Consider the following 21,491-nt stretch of genomic DNA (forward strand, 5'->3'; position numbering starts at 1 on the left):
TAGAAAAAGGTGACAAGTCAGTTTGACAAGTTAGTTATACCTTTCTGTCCCTGCCCACTTCACTGTATTTAAGAATATTCTTTAAAGGAGTCAGTTTGCATATGTTTGTGGAGAGAACTTTTAAATAAAAGTATTTCCTAGTAAGTACTAATGGATTAAATAATAATTAAACACTTGCGCAGTGATGTTCGTGTTTTTCCTATAGTAGTTTCCCCAAGACTGAGTCATCAGCCAAGGCTTGTAGCTGTGAGGAGGATTTTTCCTTCTCATAAAATGTTCTCCCTCCTTCTCTTTCCAGTTCATACAACTGGTCACAATACCCTATTTAACATGTAACATTATAGTTACTATCCCAGAGATGATGGAAATAAACGATGGAAATATGGGAGTGCAATACTGGATTAGGCCATAGGGCCATCCATTCCTGTATCCTGCCTCTGGCAGTGGTCAATACTTGACACAAAAGACAAAATGTGTGCAGTAGCCACATCCTCAGTTGTCACAGATTGATACCACTCCACTGAAGTCAGAGGAACCAGGCCAATTTACACCAGCAGCAGCTCTGGCTCACAATGCATCTTACCAACCTCTCAGTGATTATATCGACACCAAAACAACCAAGAGCAAAACTGGGCCAAAATATGTATCTTATGGAACCAAAGTGATGATCACAGAAAGTGACACCTGTGTTCCAATGGTTAAAAAAAAAAATTTGCTTTTCAAAATTGGGCACATTGGTCGTAATGAAAATGTTTGTATGTGCAAGAAATACTTCACAAAGCAGCTACGCTTCAAGCCGCATAGCTCTCAGGTGTGACTGTAAGGGACAGCCCCTGCAAAACAGGACCATCAGGAAGCATTCTGCTCAAGGAAGAATGAGTGTAGGCAAGGCAGAGGCAGCTGCACTTTCATAGAGTGCAGCTTGCTCACATCCACTGACCAATGCATAAAAGAGGGAGTCATAATCACCCACGTGGCTCATAGACTATACATCTGTCTTGCCCTCACATAGGCCACAGACTTACCTCTGTCCCTTCCCTCCTCTTCCCTCCCCCAAACTGGCACACCTGTGTAAGAACCAACTACAATCTGACCAATCATGGGGGAACAAGGTAGAATAAGTAAAAACTTTCAAACTCATAAAAATAAACTTGAGTGAATTCTTTGGGCAGATCTTAAGAGTGTGCATGCTTGGGGGAGTGTTGTCTGTTTTAATATGGTACAGGAGCTAGCTGTTCATACTATCAATGTACATAACTCTGAGATAAAAAATTAAAGGTACAGTCCAGGTTATACACAGATATCCATTAAAACAAACAAATTACAAAAAACAACATGAGAACATTGAAGCTATGAAAGCCCATAAACTCAGTTGGTATAAGTTAATATTGCCACACTAAGATTCTGGCCCCCAAATTTTGGAAGTCAGAAGATTAATTGGTGAAGATCCAAAAAATATCTTTGACCCTATTTGGCACTCATTTACACTAGGCAGGGGCGGCTCCAGGCATCAGCATGCCAAGCGCGTGCTTTGGGCGGCAAGCCGCAGGGGCGCTCTGCCGGTTGCCGCAAGGGCGGCAGGCAGGCTGCCTTCAGCAGCTTGCCTGCAGAGGGTCCACTGTCCCGCGGTTTCGGCAGACCTCCACAGGCAAGCCACCTGCCTGCTGTGCTTGGGGCAGCAAAATGCCTAGAGCCACCCTTGATACTAGGGTATCTCCATTGACATTACTGGAGTTAAACCCAATTTATACTGATGTCAATGAGATATGAATCAAGCCCCTTATCTCTGATCCTCTATCCCTGTCCAGTACTGTAGTCGTATCTACAAGTACTATCAACTCAGTGACTCAGCATCTTATATCTGACCCAGTGTCTCTGTGTGGTATTTCGGTCGCTGCAAGCATAGAAACGAGTGGAGAATTCAGAACTTAACAACAAAATAAAAGTCACCTTCAGGCAGAAACTAGTCTAAGAAATTTTCATCCCAAAAGGTGTGAAAGTTTTGAAAGTTATGAGCAATTTAAAGGGAGTGGGATAGAATGGAAACCCTTATAGAATTGTAATTCTAGGCTTACAAGTTGTACAACATACTGTGTAAAGACTAATGAAAGCAGTAGTGACTTCATTTGCAGGAGATTTTCTACTGATAAATAATAAAACTCTCTCTCTATTATAGGTAGAGCGTAACCCTGGAAATGGTCACTTCTGAGCATGTGTCTTTAAATATCATCTTATTTACAGCCACACACATTATATGGATATAGTGGGGTGGCCAAACTGTGGCTCACAAGCCACATGTGGCTCTTATATGGTTAAAGTGCAGCTCATGGAGCCTCCCACATTTCCCCCCATTCTCCACCTACCAGACTGGGAGGTGTGGGGAGCTCAGGACCTCTGCCTTGCAGCAGGGTGGTGGGCTTCTGACCCAAGGGGCAGGGGTCCCTGGGCTCAGGGCTTCAGAAAGAGCAGGGCAGAATCCCTGAGCCCCAGCAGGTGCTCCTCAGCTCTTAACTTTCTTCTGAAGATTGCAGACTTCTTCTGAAGATTCTTCGGTCGTTTGCGGCTCGGAGGGTCAGTAAGTGTTTGTGGTGCTGAACCAAACAAAAAACAACTTCCTTTCCCCGAAGGCCTGAAAATGTGATCAAAATATTTTGAACAGGCCAGCTGGAACATTCAGTTAGGCTAATTCCAGGTGAAGATTGCTTAGGAACATCTAAGAATGGGTTAAATATTAGTCTCTGTCACCTAACCCCTTTGTCTGTACTGCAGCAGAGTTCCTGACATCATTTTGGAGGTGCAACATTTGACATAATGGCAGCAAAATGAGTAATTTTACCTCAAAATATACCGAAGCCCCACAACACTCATTCATTCTGCCACAGCTCAATTTTAAAAAGTAAGTCATCACCTGTAGTCAGAATTAAATAGGGAAACAGCTACCACCCATTTGGCTCACTGTGTGTTGGTGAGGACAAAAGGTAAATCATGTGAGATCTTACAACATTTACGTACCATTTCAGTTTAATGAATGTGTCAAGAGTTAGTGTTCCAACTGAGAGCTTCTTCGGCCCTGGATTACTGTCTATCTAAATGAATTCCTTAGAGTTTGTAATCAACCTGCTTCCTAAATAAGGCAAAAGGTGCCAAGTTATCCAAAATGAACAGCTGGTCCAAAGGTTTGCCAGATTGGACTCTTCCCAGAGCAGAGATTTGCACAACCTGTGGAGCCAGCCAGGTCTCGTATGATGGCATTGCTGACTTCAGCATCAGTCAGAAATGTTGTTTTACCATTAGTTGCTCTGATTATCGAGTGACAGCCAAGAAAAAGTTGCTGACAGAGAAGAGCCAGTAAAGACTGTCAGAGGTAGCTATCGGACTCTGAAGGAGAAGGGGAACATGACAATGGCCTAGTCTACATTTCGCGTTTAAACAAAATTTAGCAGAGTTAAACCGATTTAACCCTGCACCCGTCTACACAACGAGACCCTTTATATCAATATAAAGGGCTCTTTAAACCAGTTTAAAAGTTTAAAGAGAGGAGTAGCGCTGAAATCGGTATTGCCATGTCGGATTAGGGTTAATGTGGCCGCAAATCGATGGTATTGGCCTCCGGGCGGTATCCCAAAGTGCACCATTGTAACCGCTCTAGAAAGCAATCTGAACTCAGATGCACTGGCCAGGTAGACAGGAAAAGACCCGCGAACTTTTGAATTTCATTTCCTGTTTGCCCAGCGTGGAGCTCCGATCAGCATGAGTGGCGATGCAGTCCCAAATCCAAAAAGAGCTCCAGCATTGACCGTACGGGAGATACTGGATCTGATTGCTGTATGGAGAGACAAATCTGTTCTATCAGAGCTCCGTTACAGAAGACAAAATGCCAAAGCATTTGAAAAAATCTCCAGGCTATGATACAGAGTCCACAGCACAGTGCTGTGTGACAAGCATAATGGAAAGCCAAAGAATCAAATGGACACTCATGGAGGGAGGGAGGAGGGACTGAGGACTCGAGCTATCCCACAGTTCCTGCAGTCTCCGAAAATCATTTGCATTCTTGGTTGAGCTCCCAATGCCTGAAGGGTCAAAAACATTGTCGCCAGTAGTTCAGGGAATATGTCGTCAATTTACCCCCCGTATCCCCTTCAAAGAAAAGGGTAAAAAATCGTTTCTCACCACTTTTCAATGTCACTGTCTGTCTACTGGATGCTGCTGGTAGATGGGGTGCTGCAGCGATAAACATCAGCATCCTCTCCCCTTTCTTCCCCGGCAGCAGACAGTACAGTACAAAATGACTGATAGCCATCCTCATCATCATCCCGTGAGTGCTCCTGGCTGGCCTTGGTGAGGTCGGCTGGGGGCACCTGGGTAAAAATGGGAATGACTCCCTGTCATTCCTGGCAGACGATACAAAATGCTAGGTAACCGTCCTCATCATAGCAGCTGGAGCCTGAGCTCCATCAGCAACCCCGTTCCCCCCCTTTTGTGTCTAAAGAAAAGATTCTGTACTCTCTGGACTATCATAGCAGCGGGAGGCTGCCTCCCCCTCACTTTATCTCACTAAAAACTCAGTGTTTCTTATTCTTGCATTCTTTATTACTTCATCACACAAATGGGGGGACACTGCCACAGTAGCCCAGGAGGGGCGTGGGAGGAGGGAAGCAACGGGTGGGGTTGTTGCAGGGGCACCCCCTAGAATGGCATGCAGCTCATCATTTCTGCGGGATCTGTGGGGCTCTGAACTGGAGTGGCTGTGCTCTCTGGCTCTCTAGTACACTTGCCCCATATTCTAGGCAGGAATTACTCTATTGCTAGACAAAACATAAAGAAGGGAATGACCCAGGGAGTCATTCCCATTTTTGTCCATGCACCCCCAGCCGACCTCAGCAAGGCCAGCCAGGAGCACCCATGACAGCAGCAGACGATACAAAATGCTTGATAACCGTCATCACCAATTCCCAATTGCAAGCAGTACAAAATGATTGAAAACTGTCATCTCATCGCCAAATTAGAATGGCGGACAGTGCAATAGGGATGGTAACCATCTTTGCTACCTTGCAAAGGCAAATGAATGCTGCTCTGTAGCACTGCAGTACCGCCTCTGTCAGCAGCATCCAGTACACATACATTGACAGTGACAAAAGGCAAAACAGCTGCCATGGTTGCCATGCTATGGCATCTGCCAGGGCAATCCAGGGAAAAAGGGCACGAAATGATTGTCTGCCGTTGCTTTCATGGAGGAAGGATTGAGTAACGACATTTACCCAGAATCATCCGCAACCCTGTTTTTGCACCATCATGCATTGGGATCTCAACCCAGAATTCCAATGGGCAGGGGAGACTGCGGGAACTATGGGATAGCTACAGGATAGCTACCCACAGTGCAACGCTCCAGAAATCGATGCTAGCCTCGGTACATGGACGCACACCGCTGAATTATTGTGCTTTGTGTGGCCACATGCACTTGACTTTATACAATCTGTTTTACAAAACCGGTTTATGTAAAATCAGAATAATCCTGTAGTGAAGACATACTCAAAGAAATCAGATAGAGACAGAAGCAACTGGAATTATGATTAATAACCCTGAATGGTGCAGATCTGAGACATAATTAGTAATATTAATAAAAACTAACGGGGCATGAAAATCCACAAGCAATAAAACAGAAGTGTCAGAAAGGTGCAGAAGTGGATCTTTGGGCCCACTGCAAAAAAATAAAGAGAGTCTAGTGTGTGAAATGAGATTTGGTCAATCAATGGAGAATATAATAGTATTTATTTGCCTGTTAACATAATAATCCTGTCATGTAAGCATGATATCAATGATATTGGGCCACTGAAGTCAAGGAGAGTTTTCCATTGATTTTTTGAATGGATTTTGGCTCAGGCCTATAGTGATGAATTATTTTCATGCACACTTCATAGCTTAGTCAAGGTTCTAAATTATACGCCTCTACCCCGATATAACGCAGTCCTCGCTAGCCAAAAATCCCTACTGTGTTATAGGTGAAACCCCATTATAGCAGTGGTGATTTAAAGAGCCTGGGGCTCCCCACAGCAGCCAGAGTGCCGAGCCCTTTAAAGTGCTGCCAGAGCCCCGCTGCCGGAGCCCCGGGGTAGCGGTGGCAGGGCTCTAGTGGTGATTTAAAGAGCCCTGGGCTCCAGCTTCTGCAGGGAGCCCAGGTCCTTTAAATTGCCGGCGAACCCTGCTGCCGCAGCTCCGGGGTAGCAGCAGCAGGGCTCCATTGGTGATTTAAAGGGCCCGGGGCTCCCTACAGCAGCTGGAGCCCGGGGCTCTTTAAAGCGTTGCCCGAGCCCCGCTGCCAGAGCCCTGGGGTTACTGTGCTATATGCAAACTCGTGTTATATTGGGTCGCATTATATCGGGGTAGAGGTGTATAAACTTTAAAACCTTTTAAAAATAAATTTTAAAAAAAATTGTATAACGAAATTCAATATGCAGAAGATTAAATATAACAACACATTTCAAAGGCTGATTTATGGACATTGATATGCCATTGACAGCTTCAAACTTTGGACAAATTTATGCATGCACATATATACCATACAGCAAGGTTAATATCAAACTTTTAGCAAGGGAGCGTATTATAGCAGTTCACCTTTATCAAGGAAGGTTCATTATGTAAACTCCCCAAACACATTAAGCATTCTTTGAAAGCATTACAGAGTATGTATGATTTATGATGAAAAGAGTTCCATTAATTTCAGGTGCCCTAAGGCTAGAATGCAGATATGGGGGAACAGCCTTTTTTCAACAGGGGAACTAATTGCTAGAATCATCTGCCGTCAGAAATGAAAGGAAGTGTCTGCTGAAGTCTCTTCAATTTAGCAAAGATGGGAAAATTATATATTAAAAAGTTTGGCGATGTTTTCACATTTGTGCACTTTTCAAATAATGTTATATTCTAGCTTTGCTGTTGTTGTGCATACCTGGTGTTTACTATCTGATTTTCTCAGGTCTTATTTATGTAACTAAGTAACTGAGAGCATCACAAACATTAATGAATGTATTCCTCCCAGCACCTTTGTTAGTGCATATTCCCCTTCAACACCCAGGGAATGGAGGGACAAAGAAAAGAAGCAATTTGCTCAAGATCATATAGTAAACCTGCAGTAGTACAAATGCAACCCAGATTTCTTGAATCTGAGTCCAATGCCTTTCCCACACCACCACCCTTCAACTCATGAAGTATGTCTCAGACAGAGGTGGCAAAGTTACAAATAGAATCTTTAGGGCAGATTCTGAGTTGTAATCTGGAAGCACAAACAAGCTGGAAGCAGATGGGGGAGTCCCGAGCTGACAGGGAATCCACACAGCACACAGGGGCTTTTCCATTGCTTCCAGTGCACACATGAGCTTTCCCATTGACTTAACCTAAAACACAATTCACATGATACAGAATCCTGTGGTTTGGGTTTATGAGCAAATAAATTAACAATGGGACAATAAAGTTAATCACACCTTGTCCCTAGACTTGGCTACTCCCAGGGTTCCTCCCTCCAGATCACTCAAGCCCACACCTGAGATCCTCCCTGTCTGAATAGTTATTCACACTTGTGTAGAGTGAGTATAAAAGGACACAAAATGATGCTCTTCTAATTTGGTGTCATTTTATACCCAAGAGGCCAGATTCTCAGCTGTTTAATTGTCATAGTTCCATTGACTTCAGTTGAGCTATGACAGTTAAAACAAGTTGAGGATCTGGCCCAATTTCCACAAGTGTATACGACTTTGCAAGTGAAAGGTAGTGGAAAACCAAGACCACTGAAACTGTACTTGAGATTGGACATTTCTAAGGGCTAGCTACAGCCTGGCTTTTGCTCCAGCTGATTGGTGCTGAAGAAATTTTGGCAAATATGCAAAAAATTTCCCCCTGCACGAGGTGACTGAAGTGGAAGCTGACCAGAATAGTAGGCATGGCCAGGAAAAAGCAGGCATGGACGGAATGTCTATCCCAGCCAGTGTAAAGCTCTCTGAAGTTGCTCTACTTTACGCCAGTAACAGGGGTCAGGGGCATGAGGGTAGCTTGAAAGTGTAGCTCAGACACAGCGCAAGATCTGGGCCTAGAAGTTTCCCTTGTGGAGAAAAAGTGAGACAAAAACAAACTCTGAAGTTTACAGCTACAGCAACATGATGCAAATTCTTCTATTTGCCCTCACTGACTTTTTTCCTCCAGCCTGTTATCTGCAAACCTAGAGAAACTCTCAAAATGTTCACATTCCCAGGTTCCAAGAGTTCATTTTGGTTAGTCATCACTGAGAGTAAGCAGCACTATTCCAACAGCAACAGTACTAGACACCTGTTATGTTCCTGTTCACCAAAACATAGATATGCTTATTCCCGTGGAGTCAAAACATCACAATTAGAGCTGGATGGAAATTGTCAGACAAAATATTGTCAGAAAATGCCAGTGTATCCAAATCAAAACATTCCATGAGAGCATGCAGATTCTGAGGAAATTCCAACAGAAAAGAGGCAGGTTCCCTGCCAGTTCACTCACTAAGCTTCTCAGCAGTCTGGTGGACTGCTGGGGAGCCCCAATTCATAGGCTTCCAGCTCCTTGGCAGCTTGAATTCCCAGGATCCTCAACAGCCCTTCCTGCCATCAGACTTGGGACTTCCTTCCCACAGGAGCAGCACGGGCAGATGGAGACCTGGGACAGGTAGCAGTGGCACCAGTATGTTGCCAAATTGGAATATTTCCTTGTGTGTAAAATTCCAGGGTCTGAGGTTTTGTTCCAATTCAAAATGAAACAAAATGTCAAACCCTTGCAATTTCACTCAGGATGGATATTGAATTTTTCAGCCAGCTCTAAGTAAACCCATATGGTCTTATCATCCTTCTTCGTCCTTTGTTGTCTTATCTTAATTATGTCCTAATCACTCTAAAAACACAGGAGAGAAGAAAATAAATCATCTCTCCCACAGAATCAGAAATTCACTTGATACTTCTGGTTAATTTTAATACGAATGATTGGGAGTGGAAAGGAGTGAATTTATTCCACAACCATTAGAAGTACTTTTTGTTTAAGACATCAGAAGTAGGTAACCAGTAAGAAATATTTGGAGGCTGTCCCAAATATACTGCCACAGTCTTGCAGTTGGAGATTTGTCTGAAGAAGGATTGTAGGATTTGGTTATTTTGTGCTCTAAGTTACAGTTTTTTATTCCAATGCAATATCTTCTTCAAGGAGCTTTTCATTTACACCATGAGAACGCTGTAACACTGAAAGCGTGATAGCTGTTTACTGCAAGATTCCCTATTGTTTCAGAACAAGAAAAAGAGATACCCACAAGTACAGCACCCTTTCTCACCTGTGCTTTAGAGAACCTTATTAGTTAGATGACAGAGTTCCCTCTCCATTAAAGCTCTGTGCTTCCTCTGACATTGACGGAGTCTTACTGATACCAGAAGAGAAACTTAATTAAATACGTGCGCACTCTCTCTCTCTCTCTCACACACACAGATTTTGGTATTTTACTTACACCGCAATAAATCTAAAAGGGAGAGATCTAATTTAAAATAAATCTATGAGACACACATACCTCACCAATATAGGTCAGTGGGTGGTTGAGCTGGAATCAGCTTGAATTAATGTAGAAGACAGTCAGTCTAATACATAAGATAATTCTCCAGCTCTGGGGTTATTGAATGACTTATACTAAAACTAGGTCAAATCCTACCTGCAAATAAGTCCAAACAATGGAGCAAAGAAGGGATTCAAGGCTAACATAGTTCGCACGGGGTCTAGGATGCTGCAATTTCACAGGTACCTAAAGAAACAATGCCTTTCAAATGAGAGTTTAATTGTGGCAATTCAGCTCTGTTTTCCTGTCACCAAGGCCATGTCTACACTACCTGCCAGATCAGTGGTAATAATCGATCTATCGGGGATTGATTTATCGCATCTCATCTAGATGCAATAAATCGATCCCCGAATCAATGCCCGTACTCCACCTCAGCAGGAGGAGTACGCGGAGTCAATGGGGGAGCTGCAGAGCAGCATAGCTGAAGTTGCGTATCTTAGATTGATCCCCACCCCTAGCGTAGACCAGCCCTAGACTACTGCACTTGCTTTCATACACACAAAGCGTGATTTCCTGAGGAAGTGATTCTGGGACCCACAAAACTAAGCAGTTAGGTTCATGCCTTTATTCTGGTGAATTTGTTTTCTTCAACTGATGGGAAATGAAGCAATAGGACTAGGGGCACAAAAGAAATACATTTTTCTCCACCCAGCTGATAATCACATTAGATAGGATCATGATAAGAGCAAACTGAGTTACAGATTTCATGATGATAGTTAAAAGAATTCTCTCTCTTTAGATCATGACTAAATGAAATCATTTATCAGTAGGGGTTTTTCTTTTTAACGTATTTTTTTTCCTTTTTCTTCTGCTTTTGTGTGAATTTAGTGCTTGTGAACTGTATTGAGAGCCCAAGAGATTAAAGTCTTCTTTTTACCTAGAGAACAGGTGTAGCATGAGCTATAACCCTCTAGGAGTTTGTCTTCACAAGAAAAAATATATATATTTAGGGCCCTACGAAATTCAGGGTCCATTTTGATTAATTTCACATCACAGGATTTTAAAAATCATAAATTTCATGATTTCAGCTATTTAAATCTGAAATTTCAGGGTGTTATAATTATAAGGATCCTGACCCAAAAAGCAGCTGTGGAGGGCGTTGCAAGATTATTTTAGAGGATTGTGATACTGCTACCCTTACTTCTGTGCTATTGCTGGCGGCGGCACTGCCTTCAGAGCTGGAGAGCAGTGGCTGCTGGCCGGGAGCCCAGCCCTGAAGGTAGAACCACTGCCAGCAGCAGCACAGCAGTAAGGGTGGCATGGTGTGGTATTGCCACCCTTACTGCTGTGCTGCTGCTCGCTGGGCACTACCTTCAGGGCTGGGCAGCCGGCCAACAGTTGCCGCTCTCCATCTGCCCACCTTTGAAGGCAGGGCAGAAGTGAGGGTGGCAATACCGTGACCCGACTAAAATAACCTTGCGACCCCACTGCAACTCTCTTTTGGGTCAGGTCTCTTTTTGGCCCAGTTTGAGAAACTCTGGTCTCCCCATGAAATCTGTATAGTCTAGGGTAAAAGCACACAAAAGACTAGATTTCACGGGGGGAGACCAGATTTCACAGTCCTTGATGAGTTTTTCATGGCCTTGAATTTGGTAGGGCCCTTTATAGAGTTAACTAACATGAATCCTTAAGGTTGTACTCTAACACGGTCTAATTTTCTAGTGCAGACAAGCTCTGGCAGTGAGCTAGTACTTCACTCTCCACACCTTTTCAGTCCTTAACACCTCGGCTAATACTGCCAGCTAATACGTTGTGGTGGTGGCTCTTGTGATGTACAAACTAGCTTTCTGCAAATTAGACCGATCAGCAAACTTGTTTCCCACCAGACAGCAATTGCCTGGTAACAACTTTTGGCACCTGATATTATTAATACTTTGCTCACTTTCTAATTTAGGGTCCAGTCCAGCTCCTGCTGAAATCAATAAGAATCGTTCCCTGGATTCCAATGAGAGATGGTGCAATCCCTTGCTGAATAAGTGTTTATTATCTCCAATTTCTGAGTGATCTGGTATCCGGATTTCTAACACCATCTCTCCCCCAATAAAACCCCTTTAAAAAGCTCTAGTAGGATATACCCCAAATCCAAAATTATTTCATGTTTTATAATCAAAAGGTGCCTACCCTGGCTATTGACATTCTATAAGGTCCCAGTTCAGCCAGATCCTTAAGCACATGGATACCTTTAAGCATGCAAGTAATCCTAATGAAATTTGTAGGACAACTCACATGCTTAAAGTTAGGCACCTGTGTAAGCACTCTGCTGAGCGAGGGCCCAGAAGTATGATCAATTAGTACAACAGTCAGGGGCAGCTCCAGGCACCAGCGCAGCAAGCGCGTGCCTGGAGCGGCAAGCCACGGTGGGGGCGGCCTATCAGTCGCTGTGAGGGCAGCAGGCTGACGGCTTTTGGCAGTGCGCCTCCGGGAGGTCCACTAGTTCCACAGCTTCAGCAGCAATTCAGCAGTGGGGACACCGATGACGCAGCACCAGCGGACTTCCCACAAGCAAGCTGCCAAATCCACACGACCAGCAGACCGCCCGCAGGCGTGCCGCCAAAAGCCGCCTTGCCTGCCATGCTTGGGGCAGCAAAAAACATAGAACCATCCCTGACAACAGTAATAACCAGTAATCACAAAAGAGATATTCCACTCTCTCCCTCTGAAAACACGCACCCCAAGGCAACTGCACCTTCCCCCGGAAAGCTGGAGCTAATAGGGTGGGCTTTGCATCGTGCCCTACAGTTTAACCATTTCAGAGCAAAGGGAGGGGAATGAATGCCAAAGGTGAGAGGCCATCACAGAAAATCCCCACAAAGTCGACTGAAAGACTCCCATTGACTTCAATGTGCTTTGGATCTGGCCCAGACAGATGGGGAGGAGGGGAGAGGAATCTCTAGCGCCAAGTATCTCCACTGATCCCCAACTGAAGCAGCATCATATGTGGAAAAAGGCGTCTCTCAAGTAGGTAATACAGCACTCTCCTGTTCGTGGCCATGACTAAAGGCTAAAGGTTGTTGGAGACAAGCCTGCCATGTGCATAGTATCGCAATTTCACTGTCAGGAGAGAGAAAGATAAATTAGATACCTGAAGGCTGAGCTCAGAGCTGCAAGCCGCATAAGCTCTGACAATCATGCTTGAACAAAGCCAGGCATTCTGAAGTTCAAATTCGAAGGAGCACTAAAATAAACAATCCCTGTAGGCATCACTGTAAACCTACAGTGGCACTGCTTCCTGGATACTATATTCGATTCCAATATTCATTCATTTGCTATAGCCCACGGACACTTTAGCTGCAAGGCATTTATCAGAACTGCCAATGTTCTCCAAGTCATATCTCATTCTCTACAGAAAGTTTCAAAGTTCAGGCCAGATGATGCCCACTGTATTTCTTTCAATCAGATGCAATCAATGGTTGGCTGCTTTCAAAATCTCCTATTTTTGGTTATATTTACCCAACTTCATTGGATTTAAACTGTTTGTGAGAGTGAAAGGGCATGAGTGAAAATATTGAGAAAAGGCTGTATTATACCTCTTGTTTTGGGGCCTAACCCTGCAGTGTTGACAGATTGGCAATTTACCAGCACAGGATTGGGTTCTTGGCTAGCCTGAAGAGTATAGCAAAGGAAGTAATGGATTTAGAAAACATAGCAAAAACAGATCCTCTACCCCAAAGATGCCATATGCCCCAATTAACCAATTTTACTTTAAACGACTGCTCTTGGAAACCACACTGCGCTTGTGAGCACTTAGTTAAACTTACTTTTGATTTATTGTAAGAAAGGGTAAAGATTTAACTAGAAATGAGAGAAAGTGGTGGAAACAAATGGTTACAATACAAAACAAAATCATAACATGCACACCTGGGTCTATACTTATTAATAGCTGCCTTTTCCAACTAACAAAGTAGGTTCCTCCCTCCCCACAAAAAATGCTTTGTCTGTTGAAGAGCTGGCTGGTTTCACAAGAACAAGGATCCAAACATTCATGAAAACAGCCCCACTCTACAAGGGTCTGTGAATGGATCCAAAAGATCTGTGTGATACTGAGGCTTTTTTCCCTAGTCATATTCAGGGTGATCCCCTGTCCTGTAATGTTCCTTTTTTACTTATAAGTGGTGTTGACTGTTAGCAGTTGCCTCTGGTGATTTTTCATTGAAAGTTTAAGGGCTGTTCTCCACTAGGAACTTACAGTGGTATAGCTACATCTCAGGGGGTAGGGGGTGGAGAATCCACACTCCCAGGAGACATTGCTATACAAACCTAACCTCTGGGGTAGACAGCACTAGGTCGGTGGAAGAATTCTTCTGTTAACCTAGCTACTGCCTCTTGGGGAGGATGAGCACCTACGCCAATGGAAGAACCCCTGCTGTTAGCATAGATAGTATCTACACTGAAGCACTACTGCTGCACCTCTGTAACATTTTAAGTATACACTTAGCATTGTGCAAGGCTAAACAATTGAACCTTGATTTCCATCACCAGCTAAACAGGGCAGGATGACAAATCCTTCCTGCCTGAATGTGCCATCAGCAAGACAATTATCCCCTACTGATTAATTTTTATTCCAAGTCCATAAAGCATACTTTCATATACAAATACATTATTCCTCAAATATTACCCATATATTCATCACAAAATGATTATGAATCTCAGCAAGTTATGAGCTTTCTGTAGACACCTTACATGTTACTCTTTATGGAGAAATATCCTGTAAGACATGCGTTTGGTGTGATGAGTTTGTCAGGTCTGAGACGAGAGTTGTTTGCAAAGAACAGGAGACCCTTCTCTTAGAAGAGTCTGTGTCAGAATCATTCTCATCAGTTTACTGGGTAAAACATCTACCTGATGTAAACTTGCTATTGTTTTCCTCAGCTCTGTCAGGTCCCAGAGAGGAGACCTAACTAGGGAGGGCACAAAATTCCAGGCTATAAGCATCACAAGAGAAAAAGGGTTAGTTCATGAACTAGTCTTAAGAAGTAAAGAGTGATCTCTGTCCTCAAACTGGTTCATGGTTAACAGTTACAGGTAAAGCCCAGACTGGCATTTGGTGCTTAAACTTGGATTGTAGCAGTATGCCTGTCTGGAGCAATAAGGGTGAGAAAAATATTCAGGACTTTTTTTTTAAACTCATAATCAAAGCACTGTATACAGAAAATGATCCTTAATTTAAATAGCATTTAAAAGTTGAAGGCCCCTAGAGCAGGCTTTGCACATGTGCAGGAGTGTGGGGACTCAGCCAGTATTCATGATCCGAAGCTGAAAGCTGCTCCTAATAAATCCATACTATTGCGTTAAAGAACTGGTCCACACATATTCACTCTTATACTAATAAGTAATGCAGCCAATGCAGGGAGGTCCTGGCAGTACTAATGCAACGAAAGAGGAAGAGACAAAGGGTGAGTCTAGACATACAGTGCTACAGCAGCACAGCTATACCGATACAGCTAAGCCACTGCAGCACATCTGGTGAAGATGCTCTATGTTCTCCTGCCGACACAGTAGCTGTACACATGAGCACTTATGACAGTGTAACTTATGTATCTGAGGGGGGTGAAATAGTCATACCCCTGAGCGACATAAGTTTTACCGACATAGGCTGTAGTGTAGACATAGCCAGAATGTGTTCTCATACATGCCCATGGAGCATATGCAACAAAGTGTTGTCCTTGTAGAACAATACGATTAATTGCAGCCTGAAGTGCATATGGCTTAACAGACAATGCTGAGATCTAACTGGTTACCATAACCAAGTCATAAGATTAAAGTGACTTTTCAGCCTGGCTGGATAAAATAATCTTAAAGGTGAGCTGGGGAGAACAAAAACTCTCCATTTTGTACCCTTTTTGCTCTGTTTATGACATATAAAGAAGGCATAGCACATTATTTTTAAAATGTTTGGTTTTCTTCAGCTTGCTTTACATTATAAATATCAAGTCTTGACTTACTTTCTTTTGCTTGAAGACTCCTTGGGAGACCTCTGAGATTCCAAGTGACAAGAAACTAAAACCTGAGCAATGCAGAGGAAGAGGAAATTTTAGGGTTTGTCTTCACTACCAAGTTAACTTTAAGTTACTGTTTGAGTGTTGCCCCTATCGCAAGTCCCATCCATGCATGAAAACGGGCAAGGGTCCGGGGAGGCAGTCAGGGGACAGAGAGCAGAGGGGGTTGGATGGGGATTGGGAGTCCCGGGGATCCTGTCAGGGGTCAGGGATGTGGATAGGGGTCGGGGGGGGTATTTGGGGGGTTAGATAGGGGGTGGAGTCCCAGGGGGGCAGTTTGGGGTGGGGGGTCATAAGAATGTAAGAACGGCCATACCGGGTCAGACCAAAGGTCCATCTAGCCCAATATCTGTCTACCGACAGTGGCCAATGCCAGGTGCCCCAGAGGGAGTGAACCTAACAGGCAATGATCAAGTGATCTCTCTCCTGCCATCCATCTGCACCCTCTGACAAACAGAGGCTAGGGACACCATTCCTTAACCATCCTGGCTAATAGCCATCTATGGACTTAACCACCATGAATTTATCCAGTTCTCTTTTAAACGCTGTTATAGTCCTATCCTTCACAACCTCCTCAGGTAAGGAGAAGAACTTCCTTTTATTTGTTTTAAACCTGCTGCCTATTAATTTCATTTGGTGATCCCTAGTTCTTATATTATGGGAATAAGTAAATAACTTTTCCTTATCCACTTTCTCCACATCACTCATGATTTTATATACCTCTATTATATCCCCCCCTTAGTCTCCTCTTTTCTAAGCTGAAAAGTCCTAGTCTATTTAATCTTTCCTCATATGGGACCCTCTCCAAACCCTAATCATTTTAGTTGCCCTTTTCTGAACCTTTTCTAGTGCCAGTATATCTTTTTTGACGTGAGGAGACCACATCTATGTGCAGCATTCGAGATGTGGGTGTGCCATTGATTTATATAAAGGCAATAATATATTCTCAGTCTTATTCTCTATCCCCTTTTTAATGATGCCTAACATCCTGTTTTCTCTTTTGACTGCCTCTGCACACTGTGTGGACATCTTCAGAGAACTGGTCCTGGGACGGGGCGGTCAGGGGACAAGGAGCAGGGTGGGGGTTGGATGGGTCGGGGATTCTGAGGGGGGCAATCAGGGGGCATGAAGTGGGAGGGGGTGGGGCCAGGCTGTTTGGGGAGGCACAGCCTTCTCTTCCTGGTCTTCCATACAGTTTCGCACCCCAACGTGGTCCTCAGGCCAAAAGGTTTGCCCACCCCTACTCTATCCTGATTTTATACTAGCTAAGGTCCTGGCTTACAGACAGAAGCTCAACCGGGTAGAATGAAGTTATAGACACCATTCCTTCCCACAGCCACAATATCTGCCTGACCCAGCTGAAAGATTTCTGTTACAGAATCAGAGTTTCGTAGTGAATTTAACTACATTCTAGTCAGACAGGTTGCCAGGCCATATCGATTATTAACCAGCTTTATTGTTATTTGAGTTGGTTGAAATTTTCAGAGTTTTATTTTTTGCTATGAAATTTTTTGTTGACATTTTGAATTTCAGGAAAAAAAAAATCAAGTATGAACTTTTTGTAAAAGATTCAACCTGCTTTTCAACTAGCTATTGAGCTGGCCAAACTAGTTTGAATTTCAAAATGTCAACACAAAATATGTATTGAATTTTGATGGAAAAAATAGGGTTTTTTTGTGGAAAATCTGCCATATTTCAGGTATTTCTATTACTGATCCATGATCTATGTATTCCTTCGGTAGCAAGCTTTGGTGGCCAGGGACCATCTTTATGTTCTGTGTTTGCACAGCATCTAGCAAAATGAGGTTCTGGTTTGTGACTGGGGATCCTGATACTGTAATACAAATAAAAAACAATAATTTACACTGATCATTATGACAACCATTACTCTGATCTGTGATTTTTAAGGGCAATTTCTTGTCCTGTGGAGGAGCACTTATGAGGGGTGGGGGAGAATGAGGCTTTATAAACAGCATGTCTGTATAGATGTAAACAGCTAATAAAATGCCAATAGATGACATTCAAGAATAAGTACCATTGTTCTGGTGTTTTGCAGGACCATTAAAACTCCTTGTTCTGCACTGCAAATAGTTTGCTCTGGCCCATCTTTACATCAGCTCTAACCAGGCAGCACACTGGGAGTAGAAAGCCAGTCAGTACCAGCCATGCTTCTTGTTACCACAGCATCGGGCTGATGAAGGGTAGGATGGCTCAGCTGCATTCACACTGCCAGGGCCAGCGCTTCCATTAGGCGACCCTAGGTGGTTGCCTATGGGCACATGGGAGCTTCTGGTTCCACTCCCGTCGCGCTGCCGAAGAAGGACCTTCTGCCGACGTGCCACGGGAAAACAGCGGCAGGCAATTGAGCAGCTCAATGACTGCCACTGTCGCCTGCGGCATTTCAGGGGAGGGTCCTTCTTGGGTGGTGCAATGGCAGTGGAACCAGAAGCTCCCACGCGCCCCATGGGGAGCGCACAAAATGCAGCCCCAAAAATTCTGCCTAGGGCACCAGAAACTCTGGCACCGTTCCTGCACACTGCTAGGTGCATTGTACGTTTCCTTTGCAAAGGAGCAATGGGTGCCCACAGCTGGCATGTGATGCTGACTGCAGCCAAAGTGCTAGCCAACTAGTCATGCTCTGATTGGCTTGGGGGTAGCACACTAGGCAGGGTTCACCCAGCACCCCTTTGAAAGGTAGGTGGAGAGTCTTGACTGGCTGCTTGTGCTTGGAAAGTCAGTGATGCCTACAATCCCTTCCACTCACCAATCTCCTATATTTCCCCAAACCAAGTGCAGAGCAAGATGTAGCCCAAAGAATGTTGTTTTTTTCATCCTGCTGAAGACGAAAAAGAAGAAAGAAGTCAGTCAATTTCCCTTCCCACTTGATCTTTAGTAATACCACACACACATACACCACTCTCCTTGCCTGTATAGTTCCGATGTCTCACTGGAGACAGCTCATCAAACTCTTGATAAAGATTACCATCCTTCAGTGAACCCCCCACAGGCACACATTCCAATAGCAGATTCAATCAAGCTGACAATCCTTCCAATTAAAACCTGGCTGTCAGTGGCAGTCTCTACATGGCAAGTTTGACAGCTGAAGAAAAAAAAAACGACTCAGAATGCTCTGCTTCACCCACTCTTTATTACTCTCAATCCAACCATGACAGCGGCTTTTTATTTTTTCACCATTTTAAAACCTCCCAACCTAATTTCTCAGGTTTGCTGAAATGTGAGCTTTTAAAAAACACAGAAACTTCAAAAATACCTAACATATAAACCTAGGCATAGGCGCTGACTCCGTGGGTGCTCCAGGGCTGGAGCACCCACGTGGAAAAAAATCAGCAAATCCTCCTCCCCCTAGTGCCTCCTGCCCACCGGTGGGCCCCACCAATCAGCTCTTCCCCCACTCCTTGCGCCTCCTGCCTGCTGCAATCAGCTGTTTTGCAGCATGAAGGAGGCTGGAGGGAGGAGAAGGAGTGAGGATGTAGTAAGCTCGGGGGTTGGGCAGAAGGGTGGGGGTGTGGCCTTGAGGGAAGGGGTGGAGTGGGGGTGGGGCCTGGGGTAGAGACAAGGGTCAAACACCCCCATCATAATAGACAGTCAGCACCTGTGAACCTAGGCTTTGGCTACACTAGCACTTTTGTTGGAAAAACTTGTTGGTCAGGAGTGTGGAAAAAAACCTGATAAAAGAGCCGGTGTGAACAGCGCTATGTAGGTGGGAGACACTCTCCTGCCAACATAGCCACCGCTGTTCGTTGGGGGTGATTTAATTATGCTGGTGGGAGAGCTCTCCCCCCCCGGCATAAAAGAGGCTACACGGAAGCTCTTACAGCAGCACAGCTGCAGTGGTACAGCTGTGCCACTGTAAGGTCCATAGTGCAGACATAGCCCCAGTTGTGCTACTCAATTGAAAACAAGATTAAAAAAATGAGATGCAAGAGTCAATTATTTTGCTCAGATGTCATATGCAGTAGTTCACATTTAGCGAGGTGATGAATTTGACCATGGGAGAAAGACATGGTCTTAATCATTCCACCCACTGCTAGGGGAAATTTGTGATATAAAGCATTCAAGCTCATGGAATTTGATGGAATTGCATTTTATACACACCTAGGTCATGTGATACTTCAGCTGACATATAAACCAGCAAGAACCCTTCTGTGAAGAGTTAATTGCCCTTTCCCTCCATTACATGTGAGTAGATTACCAACGCTCCCCCACATCCAAATTGACTCCAGATCATAAGTCAAGACAAAACTTTAAAATTTAAAATCACCTGACACTGTAAACTGAACTAAGGACAAGAACAGGGCTGACATGGATTTTACTCTGACAACGGACAATGTTGAAGAACTACCAAGCAGACAGACGTGGTTTTCATTGCTTCTTATGACATTTTTTGCATCTACAATGCTAAAGCTTTTTCATAACCAAGCAATGAAAACCACGTTTGTCCGTTTTGGTAGGTCTTTAATATTGTGTATTACAAGAGTAAAACACATTAAAGTTCCAATCCAGCCCAATATTTGTGTTGTGCACAAATATGTTTGCTGCAATACATGATTTTCGAGTCACTATCTTTGTGGACTTAAAGACTGAAGGCACACTAACAGCAATGGAATGCCATTCTTGCTTACTCTGGCTTCCTATCAACTAGCCTGATGCAGATTTGTGCAAAAATATATTCACATGCTGTAAAGCAAGTAATAAGAAATGTAATTATAATCCACATCCATCTTCATGCTGGAAAAATGCAAGAAACTAACTGGCTGGTGATCATCATGAGTCATAAATATTTCCAAGTTATGAAGTTACTGTTTTAAGGTCTTGTTCTGATATCTTGCTCCCCAGGAATCATCTGTGTTTCTTGATGGGTGTGTTCTCTGCATGATATGCCACCCACCTGACATGAAACTAGTATAGAGACATCAACATTCTTCTTTCAATCCCCAAAGCGCTCCTGTTGAACAAATTTCTTTCTCTAATGAGCAACTTCTTTCGATATGCCAGACTGCAGCTGCTAGGACTCTTGGAAATCTATAAAACAAGATGTACCATCCCGAAACTCCTCATTGCCTTAGAGGGCAAGGATAGGTAAGATTTTCTTTCTCAGAGCTTGGCTGTAGCCTCTAGCTCTCATCCAGATCACACCACAAGATTCATTGTCTGCAGCCAAGCTCTAAGACACAGCCCATTTGCTCCAACCCCTCAGACAGAGACAAACACATACAGAATTTCTATCAAGCGTTCTTACAACTACAATACCCACCTGCTGAAGTGAAGAAACAGATTGACAGAGCCAGAAGAGTACCCAGAAGTCATCTACTACAGGACAGGCCCAACAAAGAAAGTAACAGAATGCCACTAGCCATCACCTTCAGCCCCCAACTAAAACCTCTCCAGCGCATCATCAAGGATCTACAACCTATCCTGAAGGACGATCCCTCACTCTCACAGATCTTGGGAGACAGGCCAGTCCTCGCTTACAGACAGCCCCGCAACCTGAAGCAAATACTCACCAGCAACCACACACCACGCAACAAAAACACTAACCCAGGAACCCATCCTTGCAACAAAGCCTGTTGCCAACTCTATCCACATATCTATTCAGGGGACACCATCCTAGGACCTAATCACATCAGCCACACTGTCAGAGACTTGTTCACCTGCACATCTACCAATGGGACATATGCCATCATGTGCCAGCAATGCCCCTCTGCCATGTGCATTGGCCAAACCGGACAGTCTCTATGAAAAAGAATAAATGGACACAAATCAGATGTCAAGAATTATAACATTCAAAAACCTATCGGAGAACACTTCAACCTCCCTGGTCACTCAATTACAGACCTCAAAGTCACAATACTCCAACAAAAAAAACTTCAAAA

At 44.0% G+C, this 21,491-nt stretch overlaps 1 protein-coding gene across 8 annotated transcripts in view; it reads right to left on the reverse strand.

Moving 5' to 3' along the window:
• The window catches only part of RNF152 (ring finger protein 152), a 110,185-nt gene that overhangs the window by 56,439 nt on the left and 32,255 nt on the right, over positions 1-21,491 (reverse strand). For 4 of the 8 annotated variants that reach the window (XR_003999024.1, XM_030552241.1, XM_030552236.1 and 1 more), the window contains exons 3-4: positions 18,362-18,433; positions 15,544-15,605 (exon numbers count right to left, since the gene is read on the reverse strand). The exons of 2 other annotated variants lie outside the window; for them this stretch is intronic. The gene's annotated coding sequence lies outside the window, so the exon portion shown is untranslated. The remainder of the gene's footprint in view (positions 1-15,543; positions 15,606-18,361; positions 18,434-21,491) is intronic. 2 more of the 8 variants (XM_030552237.1, XM_030552239.1) reach the window with 2 other exon arrangements.

The sequence above is a fragment of the Gopherus evgoodei genome, chromosome 2 (assembly GCF_007399415.2).
Source record: "Gopherus evgoodei ecotype Sinaloan lineage chromosome 2, rGopEvg1_v1.p, whole genome shotgun sequence".
NCBI classification, from domain to species: domain Eukaryota; kingdom Metazoa; phylum Chordata; order Testudines; family Testudinidae; genus Gopherus; species Gopherus evgoodei.